General features: G+C 37.0%; 1 long non-coding RNA gene across 1 annotated transcript in view; it reads right to left on the reverse strand.

Annotated features, from left to right (window-relative positions):
* Positions 1-525: 525 nt before the first annotated feature.
* LOC133528062 (uncharacterized) overlaps positions 526-16,847 on the reverse strand; it is an 82,043-nt gene continuing 65,721 nt past the window's right edge. Inside the window, exon 3 of the long non-coding RNA XR_009800944.1 lies at positions 526-2,044. This is a non-coding gene — a long non-coding RNA (uncharacterized LOC133528062). The remainder of the gene's footprint in view (positions 2,045-16,847) is intronic.

Raw genomic sequence — 16,847 nt, forward strand, 5'->3', positions numbered from 1 at the left:
GACCGCTTTTATATGAATGAATTCCATTCCAATGTCCATGCAGTTGCAGCTCGCTGTACAATATTACTTTCATCATACCTTCATACTTCAAAAACTTTCTTTCTTAGTTGCTGGCTGGTAGAATATGTTTTACAGTTAGTATTTTCCTCGTGTTGATGTGGTGACAAATGTCCTTCACTCAGCAGCAAAGTTTTTTTAACCGTCCTGTCTTGAAACCCAATTTTGGAATCTTTCACTTCCTCGGGTATCAACATTAGCATGAAGGTTTAAACAACTTTGCTTCTTATAAAATAAATAACTATTATTAACACATGTTTTTCTTGAGAACGTTGCGACTCGACGTATTTATCTAAGAGTGCACTTGCTCCATCCTAGGTTACATGTACCTTGGATAGTGAACGAACGCACCCTCATTACGACCGAAGTATCCAACGTGTCCTATGGTCAAGTTGATTTGGACACAACGCGGGGGCAATGCAGTTACTGGCTGTAAAATGGTCACAACAACCAGCTAACCACACTGCCAACGCGGCCAGTCCATTCAGTCCAGTCCATATCTTGAAAATAGGAGAGCTGTTGTTGCTAATGTTGCCGTCGTCTTTTGGGTCGAAGTCAGCATTGCAATCAAGTTTCAGTGTGTTTAGAGTTCCAGTTGGCACAGGTAATCCGGCGACTTAAAAAATATTGGATTTTTATGGGAAATAAAAGCTTTATACAGACATTAAGTTATTATTACTATAGAGAAGCCTTACTAAACAATGAAATTGTCGCAATCCTACGACCATACCTACGACCGAATGAGATAATATTTTTCACAGAAAGTTAATGATGTCCTATTGATTAGGTGAGTTTTTGAGAATTAGGGAACAAATCAAATTATTTTTTGAAATATTTTTTGATTTGTTTTTTAAGTAGTCGAGTATTTGAGAATTCTAAATGCCTCTTTAGACATTATGATTTGTTATTTTGGAACAATAAAGAAATCTTGGAATCTAAGCGTTTTACTTTTTTTTTAACAAGCGCTAGTGTATATCATTGAGTAGAGTGTTAAAACTTACAGTGTATATGGATCGAATTCATTTTCTAACATAACCAAGTGCCACTGGTGAAATCTATTTTTCACCACTCCAGCTCGTAAAGGCTCTCTTTACACTTCAAAAACTGATTGGAAAGTTGAATTTCATCCACATGAGTGGCATCGTAAGTTGATGCAAATTTTGAGTTATTTCATTTTAACTGACTAGACTAGACTTGACTTTTAAATGATGATCTTGAATGATAAATATTTAATAGCCTTCATTTTCATTTGATTAGTAATGTCTTACAGTTAGTACTTTCCTCGAGATGGTGTGGTGAATAATGCTGTGTTAGCTACGCTCGTGTAGGTACCAATTTTGGAATTATTCCCTTGCTCACGTATCAATATTAGCAAGAGGAATTAAACAACAACTTTGCCCTGTTGTAAACCAAATAACTATTGTCTTCATGCCTATCGTTCTTTATTGTTCAGTTTACCAGTATGATGGGGCCCATATGGGGTCACAGGTACCTAAACGGAAAGTGTGTTACTTCCTTATACCCTATATTGGCTTCTCTTTCTAACAAATATTGTAGTAATAAAATTAATGACGCCATATATCCCATGACTGGAGCGAAAAACCATAGTTTTAATTGGTTAATAATATTGAAACCAATTGCAGTAGCATTCATTGAATACATAGAAAACCGAGGAAGATTTGGACATACAAGGTTTAAAGCATAAAGAAGCGGTATAAATTTTTCTCTTAAATGTCTCATGCTTGATGCCGTTAACATAGAGGGCCTACCGCGATCACGGAAATTCGCAAATTTTAGGCATCATTCTCTTTCACTCCAATTAAACCCTAATTAGAGTGACAGTTGCTTGAAATTTACAAAATTTATTTTCACGGATATAACCCAGTTTCGTGTCTTCAATTAAGGCGTGCAGTAGAACGGCGACACAAACTAGGACTTCCTGCCGAGCATGCTGCCATCCGCCAGGAGCGAAGGCCGGACCACGGACCTGAAAACAAACAAATTGCTCAGTTTGTGGAATTTATTCCTATGTCTGTGGAGCCCTTAACTAATAGATTTAGCCGGTCAAACAACTTTGTCAGTAGATAAAAACGAGAAATTCAAATTTTCTATTGGACGATAACCCTTCGCACCTACATTTTTTTAATTTTTTTTTTTCTACTGACGAAAATGGCTTGACAGACTATAATTCACCATAGAAATTAAAATAAACTATATCTGTGGTAAGCCGTCAAATGTCAAGTACTTAGTTACATCACCTATGTTTATTTCATTTCGTTTTTATCTTGCTAATTATTAATATGGTAAATAAAAAAACATTTTATATATAGATGTATAAACCAAGCACTTTCATTGGTACCAAACTCATTCATACTCTCTTGCAAACATGATGACCCCTGCTGATAATGATGAGATAGCGACACCCCTGAATAGCTTTTGGGCCTTCTAGGCTCTTCTAGCTCCATAACCCCTTGATCGAGTCAGCTCATTAATTCATGAATAAAATATAATGGTCCCAACTACACTTTTACCTAATTTCATTTAAATTGGAACAAATTTACTTAAGTTATTGAGTAACAAACTATCCTCTGATTGGTGGCAACAATGAACCCGACCAAATTACGTAGGTTATTTTTGGCATGTTGTCAGGAATGTTAAAACGTGTTTTTAATTTTGTCGCATTGCGTATGTTCTGTCCTTTACGGGCGAACCTAGCACATCTATACGATCTTACAATCTATGGGTCAAAGTTAGCTTAAGGCTGGCGTCCACTAGGCTCGCCGAGGTGAATCGAATTGCAATAATTCGCCTTCTATACATTTCTACTATGAAGGGCAAATTCAATTCAGCACGCCGCGGCTCTTCGTCAATAGACGCGTTGAGTAGCGAAAAATATTGTAACCGCAATTTCAACGGCCGAGATATAAATATAGCTACGGTACGGTAGGTAGGTACGGCCGTGTAAAGTTTGCGGTAACTAGGTTGTTAAGTCCTAACATTTGAAAATCCATTACATTTTCATCATTTACCCAGTACCATTTTGCACTATATAGTCATCTTAGTGTTAGGCATTATTCTGTCTAGCTTTTAATCTAGTCTAGTCATTTAGTTTAGACCCTATAAAGGGTGTTTATGTAGTTACCTGCAATAATTTACGGGCTGAATATATACGTCATGATGAGGAACTTTTACTATGGGACCAACCCCGAAATCGCGAAAAAAAATTGCAGGTGACTAAATAAACATCCTATATACTACTTACTTTACTCTTTGGTCACGTACAGAGCGAATATGTACCTACAGGTTTAATAAGTGTTAGAACAGTATAAACTAAACAGGTTTTAAACCCAATGCTAGAAGCTATTTTATTTTGTCTGTGGGTTTTTATTTTGTCAGTTTAAATACAAGTGAATACTTATATCATTATGCTGTCTGCGACAAATAATGTGTTTCTCTGATCAATCCTGGTAGGATTCCACTCCTAACCCAATAATAAGTTCCAGTCGAGCTGAGATAGTTAGGTATACTTATATTTATAGCACATTCATTAGCTATGATTTCCCCTGAGTTACGCGTGCCCCTCGCCATTACCAAGCCTGCAATTAAAATGCATCTGCACAACAATATTTGATGACGTCAGCAATCTTACGACTTGCTTATAGGTATATCGAAGAGAATTGATTGTAATAGAGAGAGAGGTAAAGTCTAAAAAAACGTGCCCATTAGATAAACGCTGTACTGCGCCATATATTTGCAGTTACTCAATTGTCAAACGTCAACTTTTGACAATCAGAGTTACCGCAAAATTTTTATGGAGCTGTACAGCGCCATCTCGTTTACCTGTCAAATTCGAAGCACGAAATTGTCTTAGATCTTACGCATCTTACTCAATCAATGTATCTTTGCTTATATCTGATAATAAAGAGCATGTACTGTAGGGCTAAGATGGTTGGCTCTTTATCATTTGTCACCATGCCTGTCACGTTCTAACAAGTATGTAAGTGCGAAAGTGAAGCATGACATGATAGGTGATAAAAATGCGACCATGATACCGCTGCTGGTAGTCGTGGTAATGTTAGGCAATGGTTTTTACTCCACTACCCCTAGCCGACAAGTTCATGTGATTAGGTACAGTTAGGTGTAAAAATATGACTGCACTCATCTTACTCAATAATATGTCCCTTAAAACTTATGTCGGCAAATTAAGAACTATGGAACTTTAAGAACAAGGCTGTCATTCCTATTCTGAGGTGTAGATGAGCTGAGGCGTGCGGAAATCAACTAATGGTTCAGATGGTTGGCTCCGTTGTTTCCTGCACATCTTCTCTTCTCTGTTCAGTTCCACCTCAGTGGCCTCAGTCTATGCACCTATATTTTTACACTGGTCTGTACTATAAACTCGATTGAAGAGATGCCTGATTCCTGTGAGTAGAACTTTTTATGCAGGAAGGAATCGAGGCTAAATGATTCCTACGATACTTAATTATGCGGAATCTGGTTCAAAGGTTTATGTTTCACCCACAAGATATATGTTAAGGTACAGTTCGTATTATCCACGATGACACGCAGATTTGTCAAATCTAACCTTTAATAATATGATAATCAGGGGGGCGACACTTAGAAACGTAGTTAATATTAGTAAAGATGGCGGCGGTTTCTATTAATGGCATCCGATAACCTACTTTTGCGTAAAGTTGACTACCGATTGTGCAAACTACGAGTACATCACCAGGTGTCACTATAAAATTGGTACAATTTAAAGGCATGAATACAACATTACGAAGGTTGCATATACCTCGTATGTCAAGACCTATCTTTATTCATAATGTCAAGAAGACCTAATATTATGTAGTACGCAAGTACCTACACATACGGATGCATAATATGTAGATGTGCACGCACACATACATAGCTAGTTTCGGATGCAAATCAGAGATAGCGCTTCGAGATTAGTTTCCTTAAAATGCTTCAAGAGGGCTCTCTTTTCCTATATATATATACTTACTTTACTCTTTGATGATAATACTCGTACGAGTCAAGGCATGTGTCGTCGTGAATGACACGATCACATAATTTATTTCTCTGGATGTTTAGAACTTGAGGTTGCGTTCTTATTACTACCTCTTTTAGGTTTAAAAAGGTTCTACTATTACTTGCAATAAAAGAAAAACTTTAACGTCAGTTTGTAAAGTGTCAGTAATAGTCAGTGCTTTGCATAGTACTTAAATATATATTATTATTGAATGAATATTCAACACAATAATCTCACCAAAACGCTAAATCCCGCGACCCGCGTGTTCCCTTTCTTTTTACTGTTTAGTTTCAGGTCATTTTAGGTTTACAGTGAGAAGTGTGTACGCACAACAATATGTCATGTGTAGAACGTTTTATTCTACAGCGAAAGATGTTTTTTCATCTTCTCTTAATTTAACAGCACGCGAGTGTCATATTTTAAATGATCTCCTACGTTGCGAATGGAACCTATACAGTGTTTCTAGTATACAAGCTACAGGTTAGGCTAAAATTTTTTGTCTAACTGGTGTAAGTGTACATATATTATTTTGTGTGGGCAAGAAGGATTTAAGAAGTTAGCCCCAGGGAAAAAAGGCCACAGATCGGAATAGAAGTAAGTTAATGTCTTCTCTACTCTATTCTTTACTTCGGTATTCTCCTAAAGTTAAGTATTTAGTTGGAACGCTATCTTAGCCTGCGTTGGTGTACGTCACTTGGCATCTTCCCTATAATGGAACAGGCACCAGGAATGGGCTGGTATAGACAAACCCTGGAAAATAAGTAATTATCATCAGTTTTTAAACACTGGCAACATTTTACTATAAACAAAAGTCATAGAGCTGCTTAAGTTTGATGTTTCATTATTTTAATATTAATGGCCCCATACATCTCATGACTGGAGAAAAAAAAACCATAGTTATAATTTGTTAATAATATTGAAACTAATTGCAGTATCTTTCATTATATACTTTGAAAACATAAAGGACGAATAGAACATTCAACTTTTATGCATAGCGTGGTAGTGGTGGAGGTGCCGAGAAAATATCAAAATACATAAAATTTTCTCTAGTGTCCCATGACCGATGCCGTTAACATATATCAAATAGATTTCCACTCCTCCTTAACATACCTACATATACCTATATGCTCGGTCACGAAATAGAATAAAAACTATGCAATAGTTAACGTTTTTTAAATAACATTATAGACACTGAATAGGTACCTATAGCGTGACTACGTAGAAATAATTAGTGTTAAACAAAGATACATTGATTGAGTAAGATATGCGTAAAATCTAAGACAATTTCTTGCTTCGACTTTGATAGGTAAACGAGATGGCGCTGTACAGCTTCATACATTTTGCGGTAACTCTGATTATCGTTTGACAATTCAGTGACCGCAAAACATATGGCGCAGTACAGCGCCATCTGTTTTGGATATCAAACTAAGGGGCACCTTTTTTACACTACTTCTCTATCACAATCAATTCTCTTTCGTTTTAAATGGCTGTAATGATTGCTACCTACATTTAGGTAAATATCAGCGCGCTGCATACCTAAGCAATTGCTATTTGCTAACTTAGTAGCAATTTAAGAGTTACCCGAGTCACGCGAACACAGAAGTAAGAGCGAGTTGAATGTTTCACTTTTACTCGATTTAATTTATTTATATTACATTTTCGGCACAGGACCGCTACGTTTACAATCCTATTTCGTCACCTTTTTAAATCGTCCATAATGCCATGTCGTCAGCATAAAATTCCTAAAGCGTCACCTTCCTAACTTGTCCACATTACTACTTTGACTAACAGTCCCATGTCGTCTACATTCCTATTTTGACCACAGTACCAACTCGTCAGTTGCTCGCTGTCGAGGTGGTGGCGCCTTCTATAAATAAGGCAACATCTGCACTACACTTGTCATTTACTTTTGTATTACTTTTTTCCAACTGAAAAGTTTTGTTGGCCTGTCATTTTTACTTCCACCAATACCAGCAATGTGGACCATATAGGAATGTGGACGAATCAAGGCGATCGTCAAGGTCATATCAAAACCAGTTCAACCCTGTAACAAGTTATTAAATCTGAATCGGGCTCTTGTTTGTTGTTTCCACTTAATAAAGGTAATTTTCATCACACTTGCTCAAAAAAGATGCAGGTGCCCTGCGGGAGTTATGGATTAAAAAAAAGCTATAACTCACGTTTAAATGATGTCACTAATTCGTACGAACCCAGTAGGTATAAATGAGCTTCACTTTAAAAGTACTGACGTGTTTAGAAATATTTAATTTGATTAATTTAATACCCGTTTAAAATATTGTAACACAATTTTCAATCATGGCTGAATGCCGGATGGGTATGTGCCTTCGATGCCTCAGCTGTTAAAAAAATTACAAAATGGCGGTCGAATGTTTGTAACGTCATCGTAGGTATTTAGGAACTATTTCGTTTAAAATTTAGTTTTTTCTTCGCAAGTGTGATGAAAAACATTGTGTGTAACTCGGGGGGGTAAGAATATTACACAGACCACTCATCCTAGGATATATTGTCTGTGGAATAAAAAAAAAATTGAGTCTTTAGTTCCCTCGTTTCGTTTCCAGTATTTCACTTAAGCCCCTCGTTGCACAATGAATGTTCTTGATTATGGTTTCCAACTTGTTACCATTACCTATTCTGGATTTCACTGTGGATGAATATTATAGATCTTGTCATTCACAAAGACGCCTGCCTTGACTCGTAATGTCATGTTATTAAAGGTTAGACTTGACAAATCTGCGCGACATCATGGATGACACGAACTATATAAGTATATACTATCATCATTCATAAACGCGGTTCAAGTCTCAATTAGCTATAATAGTTTGTCTTAATCTATCATTAATGTATTTGTAAGAAAAGGACAACATTAAGTAATTGAGGTATATATTTTTTATGAATAATGCGGTTAGTCTCTATTATGTATTTGTCTGCAAACAGAGTATACAGCTGATGTAGAATTCTATTTGCTGTAACCCTGTTAAATTCTGTTGTGCGGGAGCAAAGCAATTTAGTTCGTTTTAATATTTATGATTGCATATAAAGGGCTACGAGACTGAAAGTCTAGACTTATTTGAAAATGTATAACTGTCTTAAGTAGTATCTTTATATGTCTTATGTGTCTTAAGTAGTATCTTTAGTATTAAGAGAGAAGAACACCACGTGATCGCCCATACAAAAATAGAAAACGTTTTTCCACTTCTAAATATTTTCCATGATTTTTTTTAGTATTTTATTGACACAATGAAAACCTAGGCTTAAATTTTTATCCTTTTTTTTTCAAAATTGGCAATACATTTTTTTTTTTATTAAAGCGTAACCTATAAACCTAGTATATAATTATGTTGAAGCGATCGACATCAAAATCAATGTGATTTATTAAGATTTAGTTAGTGGAAAACGTTTTCTAGAAAAATTACCGTTATTTCGCTAGGATCGCAAAGCTACTCTTCCCTTTAAAAATATGTACAGTCACGGACTTTAATTGTTGAGCCATTTAGTATTTACTTTACATTGGACATTTCATACCGTTATTGACAACCAAACTAGCTTGAACCCTAAATGACTCCACAATTTTAGTCCATGACTGTACCTACGTAGGAGGGGCGGGCGCAAATCGACGTTATTATTTTAAACCGTGACATGACATTACAAACTTTTGACGTGGCCATGAAATCTCCTATTTGATCTATTTCAAATTGACATTGGCTTTGTTGAAGAGAACTTTAATTGTGATGTAAAAACTTATTATAGCAAAAAAACATATTCTTATGCGGTCATTTTTATTACGATAAAGTACCCATTTGTTACGGCACCTTAAAAATAAAATAAAACAAAAAATAACACAAACATATTTATTGTATAAAAAAACTTAACTAATAAAATACAATCATACTATTCATAAATTGTTTGAGGAATGAGAAGTGAAAGATATAAAAATATATTGATAATAACGAATATTCCAAATTAAATACAATATAGATCCACAGCGTAGGCTTCGTCATAGTTCCTACACACAAAAATAGTATCCACAAATATGCTTAGTAATATAAAAGCTAAGTATTCTAACAATTAAGCCTCGAACTGTTCCCTGCCTGACCCAAACGTTCCAAATATGCTAGCAGCATTGCTTCGCGGAATAGCTAAAGATATTTGTTGGACTAGATAAGAGCCAGCCCGGGGCTCGCAGCCCCTGTCCCTCAACCGGCGGCGTACAATCTCTCTAACCAGCTTCTTGGCCTCGACGTACCATGGCCCAGCCGGTTCGACAGCAACAGGAGCAAAGTCATACGCTGGTCCAAGATTGGCGTATTTACCATGCTTAAACTTAGCAGCTGGACAGCTAATAGGGAATATCACAATCTGAGGGTCTACCGTGAAACAAGAAAATCGAAATTCCGTTATATAACCTCTCTATCACTTGCATATGCGAGCGATGAAGAGGCAGATAACCAAATTTCGACTTTCGCATTTCCCGGTAGGCCCTTTGTAAACGATCCGCCTTGATGCATTAATGTCATATTTTATTATGTGTGAAAACTTATCAAAAAACAGTTTAAGGCACATTATTTATAACTTACTCTATGGTTTATGAAAGGTGCTAGTACTGCACTCTGGCGGCAGAACTTTGCAGTAATACTCCCTATACTTATACTCGTAGTACAGGCTGGCCCAAAAATATATTAACAAAATGTATACCTATGAAACGCGCGGCCGGCTGACTGGCCATTTTGAGTTTTATATATTAAATCTCATTACACTATGATACTGATCATACTGATGTGTCAGTGTCAAAAGTGACTTTTTTGGATTCGAGTTTGAGTTTTTATTACATCCCATTCGGTTTTCGTTGAGATTGAAGATGACGAAGACGTCTCGAGAATATTGTGTTTTGCTCATTCATGTTGTTTAAAGTGTAATATTGATCGATTATTAATATTATGCAGTGAACTATCGTGGAAGTGTGCAGCTATAAAAACTAATCTTGAAACGCGTTTAACCATGTTTTAATCAACACCCGGCAATCCATCGTGGCTTTTAGTAAAGCCCAGCTATCTCTTTACTAAAAGCAACTACCGAACAACGTCATGCTCTACGAACATTCTTAGAAGTTACCACTGAATAAAACACTTGACATTGGCAAAATCATCATAGATTTAAAGGAAGCCATATTTTAAAAGAAGAAGATTTCATTCCAATATGATACTGATATATCACTGTCGAAATTGACGTTTTTTACACGACTGCCTAATTACTTGCAACAATTTAGAAGGTCCTCAAAAGGAGATTGGAAGTTGGAACCATCTCATGTTGGAATGATTTTAAATCAGTATCACATTGTTGGAATCGGCCTGCAAAAAGTCACCGTGTATGACCTTCTTTACATCTCGTCTGCAATCAATAACTCTTTTCTAATATTAACCTTTTAACCGCCGTAGTCTGATATAATATAAGACATAAGCACAATATCCAGTTTAATCAGTTTGTCAGGCGTTCTACACTAGCCAGCTGTGGTACCATTTCACGAAACGATCGTTCAATAGACTTCGAGTACAGTACAACAACGCGTTTCGTGCAATGTTACGGCTACCGTGGCGGTGTAGTGCGTCTGGTATGTTCGCCGAGAACAGAGTAGATGACTTTTACGCTATAATGCGTAAAAGGCACTGGTCGTTTGTCGGGAGAGTGAGCGAAACGGCGAACAGTATTGTTAAAGTAGTGTATACAACCTGCTACTGTATGAGCAAGGTTTCCCCGCTGCACCTATATAATTAGTCTTAATTTTAATTGTATATTTTATTGTATTGTTGCGTTATTGTAATTTAATGGGTTAATACCTGAATAAATAACATTTTTATTTATTTATTTATTTATTAATTCGCCGCAGTCTGATAAGTAAGACAAAATTTCGTGTAACTTCGTACTGGCGGCGACACGAGCACACTCGATGAAAAATTCTAAGCGGTTAAAAGGTTAAAGAAGTATCTATCTGAAAGTTACTTGATAATTGTTTCTAATACTTAAATAACAGTAGTTGATCTTTGATTAACAACATGAGACATGAGATTCTCTCAAAATAATAACGATATTTGATGTTTTCTGCCTAAGTCAATTTGTGTAACAATTTCCTATAATGTTTTATTCTTATTTATTTATTACAATAATACCTATAATATTTTCGCTTGAAGTAATAAATTGGCTCATTTCCGATTTAATCGTATTGTTGTATTGTAACCCTTTATTGACAAAAAATATAATGTATTACCGACTTATCTCTTTCACTGCTACACTACGCTCGTAGCGCTACGACGTAGCCTGAGAGCGAAATTGGTTTGTAGTGGCGTAACGACAATGGGTCATGATCACGATTAGCGCTTTGTGGGGGGTTATTCCCACTAGTTACCATCAACTTGTTACCAGGGGTAACTACTGGGATTTTTTTTCCCGCCTTTTATCACTCTTCGGTCGGTTTGGTGGTAACTACTCAATTTTTTCCCAGTAGTTACCAACAAAATGTTTTTAGAGTTCCGCAAGAGTACCACTGGTAACAACTTGGTGGTAACTAGTGAGAATAACCCCTTTGTCCGTTTCACAGTAACAAAAACGAAAGAATGTCTTAATATACAAACATCAGATTTTAGGGGGCAAAATTAAATGACAGGTAGGCTATATCGATAAGATTAACTATCGATACTTTCCCCACAAACTAGTGACCTAAAATGCGATGTATGCCTATATTTATTCGCCCACAGCGTAGCAGTCAGGTACATCTCGGGATGTACCACAATTATTAGAATTGGAGGTCATACATAGACTGGTCCGCCTACTAACAGCACTAATCACTGGTAGAATTTATATATCATTGCTTAGGTACTCTTTGTACTTCTTTACTATAGCACTACTCTACTCTGTGAACTGCAGAGCCCGCGATCCGAACGCAACGGTCACAGCCGCACTAATATGGAAGAGTGATAGAGAGAGATGACTACGCTACGCTACGGAGCGTTAACGATTGTAACGTTGGCTATGTGCCCTGGTGCGTAACCAACGTGCCAATCGTTAACGCTCCGTAGCGAACGAAACGCAACTATCACCGTTGCACTAATATGGAAGAGTGATAGAGAGAGATGACTACGCTACGCTACGGAGCGTTAACGATTGTAACGTTGGCTATGTGGCCTGGTGCGTAACCAACGTGCCAATCGTTAACGCTCCGTAGCGAACGAAACGCAACTATCACCGTTGCACTAATATGGAAGAGTGATAGAGAGAGATTACTACGCTACGCTACGGAGCGTTAACGATTGTAACGTTGGCGTTTCTGATCCCCCCTCCATTGTGAGGGTGCCCTGGCGTTAAGCTGGGGCTGCCGGAGGGCGCCGTGGTGAATGTCATCATCGATCCCAGTGCGCCCTCATTAACGGCAAAGAGGGTGAAACGCCGGAGTGGGTTTAGTGGGTAGGGCTAAATTCTCCCCCCCTCTTCCCTGGAGAGGGGAAAGGAGTGGCGAGTCCCACACACCGTGCGTAAATGCATTCCCACTCCGTCAACAAAAAAAAAAAAAAAAAAGGGTGCCAATCACGCAGGCAGCATTTGCGCGCTGTATCGCGATGGCCAGCCTTTGCCCGAGCAAGCTGCCTGCGGGAGGGTCCCCGTTGCCTCCCTCATGTTTCCAAGGTCCCTGAGGAGCCCACGCGCACCTTTGCCCAACGGACCAAGTGTCTCGACACCAAAAGCTACGAATTTGTAGTTGGTGCCGAGACAGCTATATTTATTAGTTTTATTTTATATATGTCTACGTTGCAAATTCAAGCAATAGACAGACAGATAAAGAAATTTCGACTTTCGTTTATTAAAATATGACTTAAAATGCTTTGCGTTCACTTGGTCAACTAGAGGTATTACCTATCTGTGGTGATGGGCTAGCCTAGAGTAAAATGAGATTATAATGCAAGGCCAACATATGGCTTCGGTCAGCCTACTGCCACACTTATTTATACCGCTAAGGTTTAGCTTTTTGTTACCGTGTTGCCGTACCTAATCTTAGGTCAATCGGAATATCTGTACCTATAGTTCTATCTATATAGATCGTGTCATTCACGAAGACGCGTGCCTTGACTCATAATGTCACGTTATTAAAGGTTAGATTTGACAAATCTGCGCGTTATCGTGGCTCTATGGCAGTTCTCTAAGTCGCTTTTGGATAGGGTTAATTATGGATTGTACGCGCAAGTCGACTTTGTATACCTAATAACTACTAGATTAGATTTAGTCTTAAATACGAGTATATATTATCGACAAAAAATCACGTGACGTCACGTGATCTATTTTTCCGATACATTGTTACTTTTCGTTTGTCTGTACGAACGGTTGTCGATGTACGATTGTCCCCAGGACACAACTTTTCTGATAAAAGAGGAAAATATCAGCGTATATACTTTATTTCACGCAGCAGGCCTGCTTACTTCTACTATTAACTAACTACATAAACCATTACATGACCACGCACTCTCTACGTGTAAGGTCCACCGGGAATAGTGATGCACGCGTATTATTATTAATATCGATTGTTATGCATTATCGATCACTATTCCTAGCGCTGCTGTCATATCTCGCGCATGCCTTGATTACAAGGTTAAGATTATTGTTATTTAAATTACCTCCGCTTTACGCATAGAATCCTTTAAGAGGAAATACCAGCTGAGCCCATTCCCAGATTTGAGAATTTTAGGTAAATATCTCCGTCGCGCTGGCGGGGGCGGCTCCTAAAATTAGTGTGAAAAGGAGAACTGCGATTCTGCGTCAAAATCTCAGAAATCGAGGTTTCGATCTCGACATTTTCGTCCTCCAAAACTTAACCAATCGTAATTCAATATTCGGAAAGAAATGAGAAATAAATTATCCGGTTCTGACCGTTTCGATTTTTGAGTTTATTGATGCCGATTTTGTATGCTAGGCGCCTGTTTACGGCGCATTTTTTGGCCTTTTTAGCACTGTTTGAAGTGACCTAGTTCTTATAAAAACCGGAATAGCATAAAGCAAAGCATACAGACTTTACAGACACATGTAATGTAATATTGAACTGAACAAAAACCAGAGTGGAAAATGTCGAAAACGTTTCTAGGGAAAAATTACCACTAATGTTTTTAATTTATACCACGTCGGTGGCAAACAAGCATACGGCCCGCCCGATAGTAAGCAGTCATCGTACTCGATGGACGCCTGCAATACCAGAGATATTATATTTGCGAGCAATTTCGGCTTAAATATCGTTGAGGAAAATCAACGTTTTGTCCTACTTGTGTGTGATTGATTCTAGTCTTATAGGGTATACGATAAAACTCATTGGTTCAGTAAAAATTCTCATAATACAGACGGCAGGAGATATTCTCCCTTAGCCTAGCCTACCTAAGTCCTAAACAAATGTTGGTTTGAGTCAGTAAAAAGGTAATTATAGGTACCTACTAAATATTGGGGTATAGGCTTTAGACTTTGACCATGCTTACTTTGGACACACTCGGAATTAAGAATGCATACATATCCCTATTAGCTCCATACTTGACGTAGCACTTGGCATGAAAACTTAGCGTGTTACGACTCTACTAAGTTATAATCATTATCAAGATATTTTCAATTGAGACTTGTGCCAAAATTTGAATTTATAACTAAGTTTGAAATGAACTTGTGAGAACAGGTGAGACTAGAGTCAGTTGTTGGACAGTTTGTATTATAGGTACATACTAAAAAACAAAACAAGTGGCCTTAAACCATGTAACCTATACCCACTTATCTAAGAATTTCAGACGAACGAGTACTGCATGACATCCTTTGCTAAATTCTATTACAGTGTCTTGAGCTATATCGCTTCGGACACAAGGCCGTCCCAGAATAGTGCAACACTAGCGACAATACTTCACCTGAGTATTTCCAATCTTATCCTTAACACCTTTAGGTTCAGAATCCAATGGCAGCTGGTTAAATGGTAGGAAACGGAACGTCTAGTGCCGGTTAAAATTATCTGTAATTATTTTATGCCTATTCTTTGTAGCATTGGCAGCTGTTTGAGTGGACACACTTTGTGGTTTTTTAAAGCGATGTTCAAAGAAAGATCGGATACGACAAAAAGTAGAAATATTGCGTGTATACTCCATAGGAACCAAAGTTTACCCCATAGGCACCGCGTCATAAGTATTTTGACGTAATTTTTTTATATCAGTTCTGTAACTAACAACACTCAAAATCAATAGAAATTGGTAATTTACTTAGTATGAATACTTCCTTGAGTTTTCACACAGTAGGAAAACACCTGAATGCCTACCTAATCAGCAGTAAGTATTCTGGTTTTTTAAAACGGATACTTCCACGTTCTACAGAATTTGAATATTTTGAGCCAAATTTAATACTATTGGTACAGGATTTCACACAAGTATAGAAAAAGTAGGAAGTACTCCGTAGAAATCTGTACAGTCATATAAACATATTGTTTTTCCTTATTCTGATGAATTAAGTAGAAAAAAATGTTTGTAACCTTGAAAATTTCCATAGGTATCCGGTACTTCTTCTTTATTACATGGAACTTGACAATATCTGTTCAGTAAAACTACCCAGTTTCTACGGGTAGAGTACCTACCTATATCTACTTTTCAAAATATACCAACCAACGTGAAACCAAGGCTATGGCTACAAGGCGGCACTAAGAGTCAGCGATGACAGACTCAGATGACTTAAATGTATTGTCGCGATTATTAAGTCGATGTTTTGACCAAAATAGTACATTTCGATGCTAGTGCGGAAAGAATGACATTTTCGCACGTGTATCGAACGACGTTTTTTAATATAGTTGCGAAAAAATAAGAAAAACAACAAGTACTTCTTTAATGCATTTCTATAAGACAGAAACAATTGTAAATATAAAATATTATACTATTATTACCTAAGTATCGTTATTTACGATTATTTGTGTATCGTATATTTAAATTGTATGAAAACAATATCGAATGTGGCCTTTGGAAACTTAACAGTCTTGTAGTAAGAAAAACGCCTCTGCTTTGACAGGCGTTTCGGCAGCTATTCCGTTCCATTCAGACGGTTCCGTTAAGAACGGTTTTTCAATATTCAAAATTAAAAAATAAACTTGTTATAATGAGGAAGAGGTAAGCAATAAAATATTAAATATGCTCATACTCGTATTTATTATTTTTACCTTAACAGTAGGTTTTTATGTTGATTACAACTTTTTAAAGGAAACTAACGTTAACACTCATCAATAAGTAGTCATGAATTGGAACAAGTGGAAAAGTAAAAAGCACTAGTTCGCGAAATCCAACTTTCCGCACGCTAAACAGCTACGTAAAGTAGCTCTTTTTGAGCAACTGTAGTAAAAAATGTGTTATGCGCTGCAGTAACGGCCAATAATAGTATTTATACTTTATGCTTGAAAAATCTCAAACAAACAATGAGCCTGATGTTAACTACCTCTCATTTAGGTGGTACCTATTTAAAAACTTGTTTTGTAAAAAATAGGTACCTAGAATATCATACATTACGTTAAGACTAGCGGGTAAGTACCTACACTATGTCATAGTCATACTTGAACTACATGCATTTCCGAAATACTCATGTATCTTATATCAATGAAAGCAAAGGTTTTTAGGTCCTATTTTTATGTAGGTTTTAATGACACTGCCCCAATTAATTAATTCTGTCATTTGTTTCTTATGTGTGAAATATTACTTAAATAATT

The sequence above is a fragment of the Cydia pomonella genome, chromosome 19, assembly GCF_033807575.1.
Source record: "Cydia pomonella isolate Wapato2018A chromosome 19, ilCydPomo1, whole genome shotgun sequence".
NCBI lineage: Eukaryota > Metazoa > Arthropoda > Insecta > Lepidoptera > Tortricidae > Cydia > Cydia pomonella.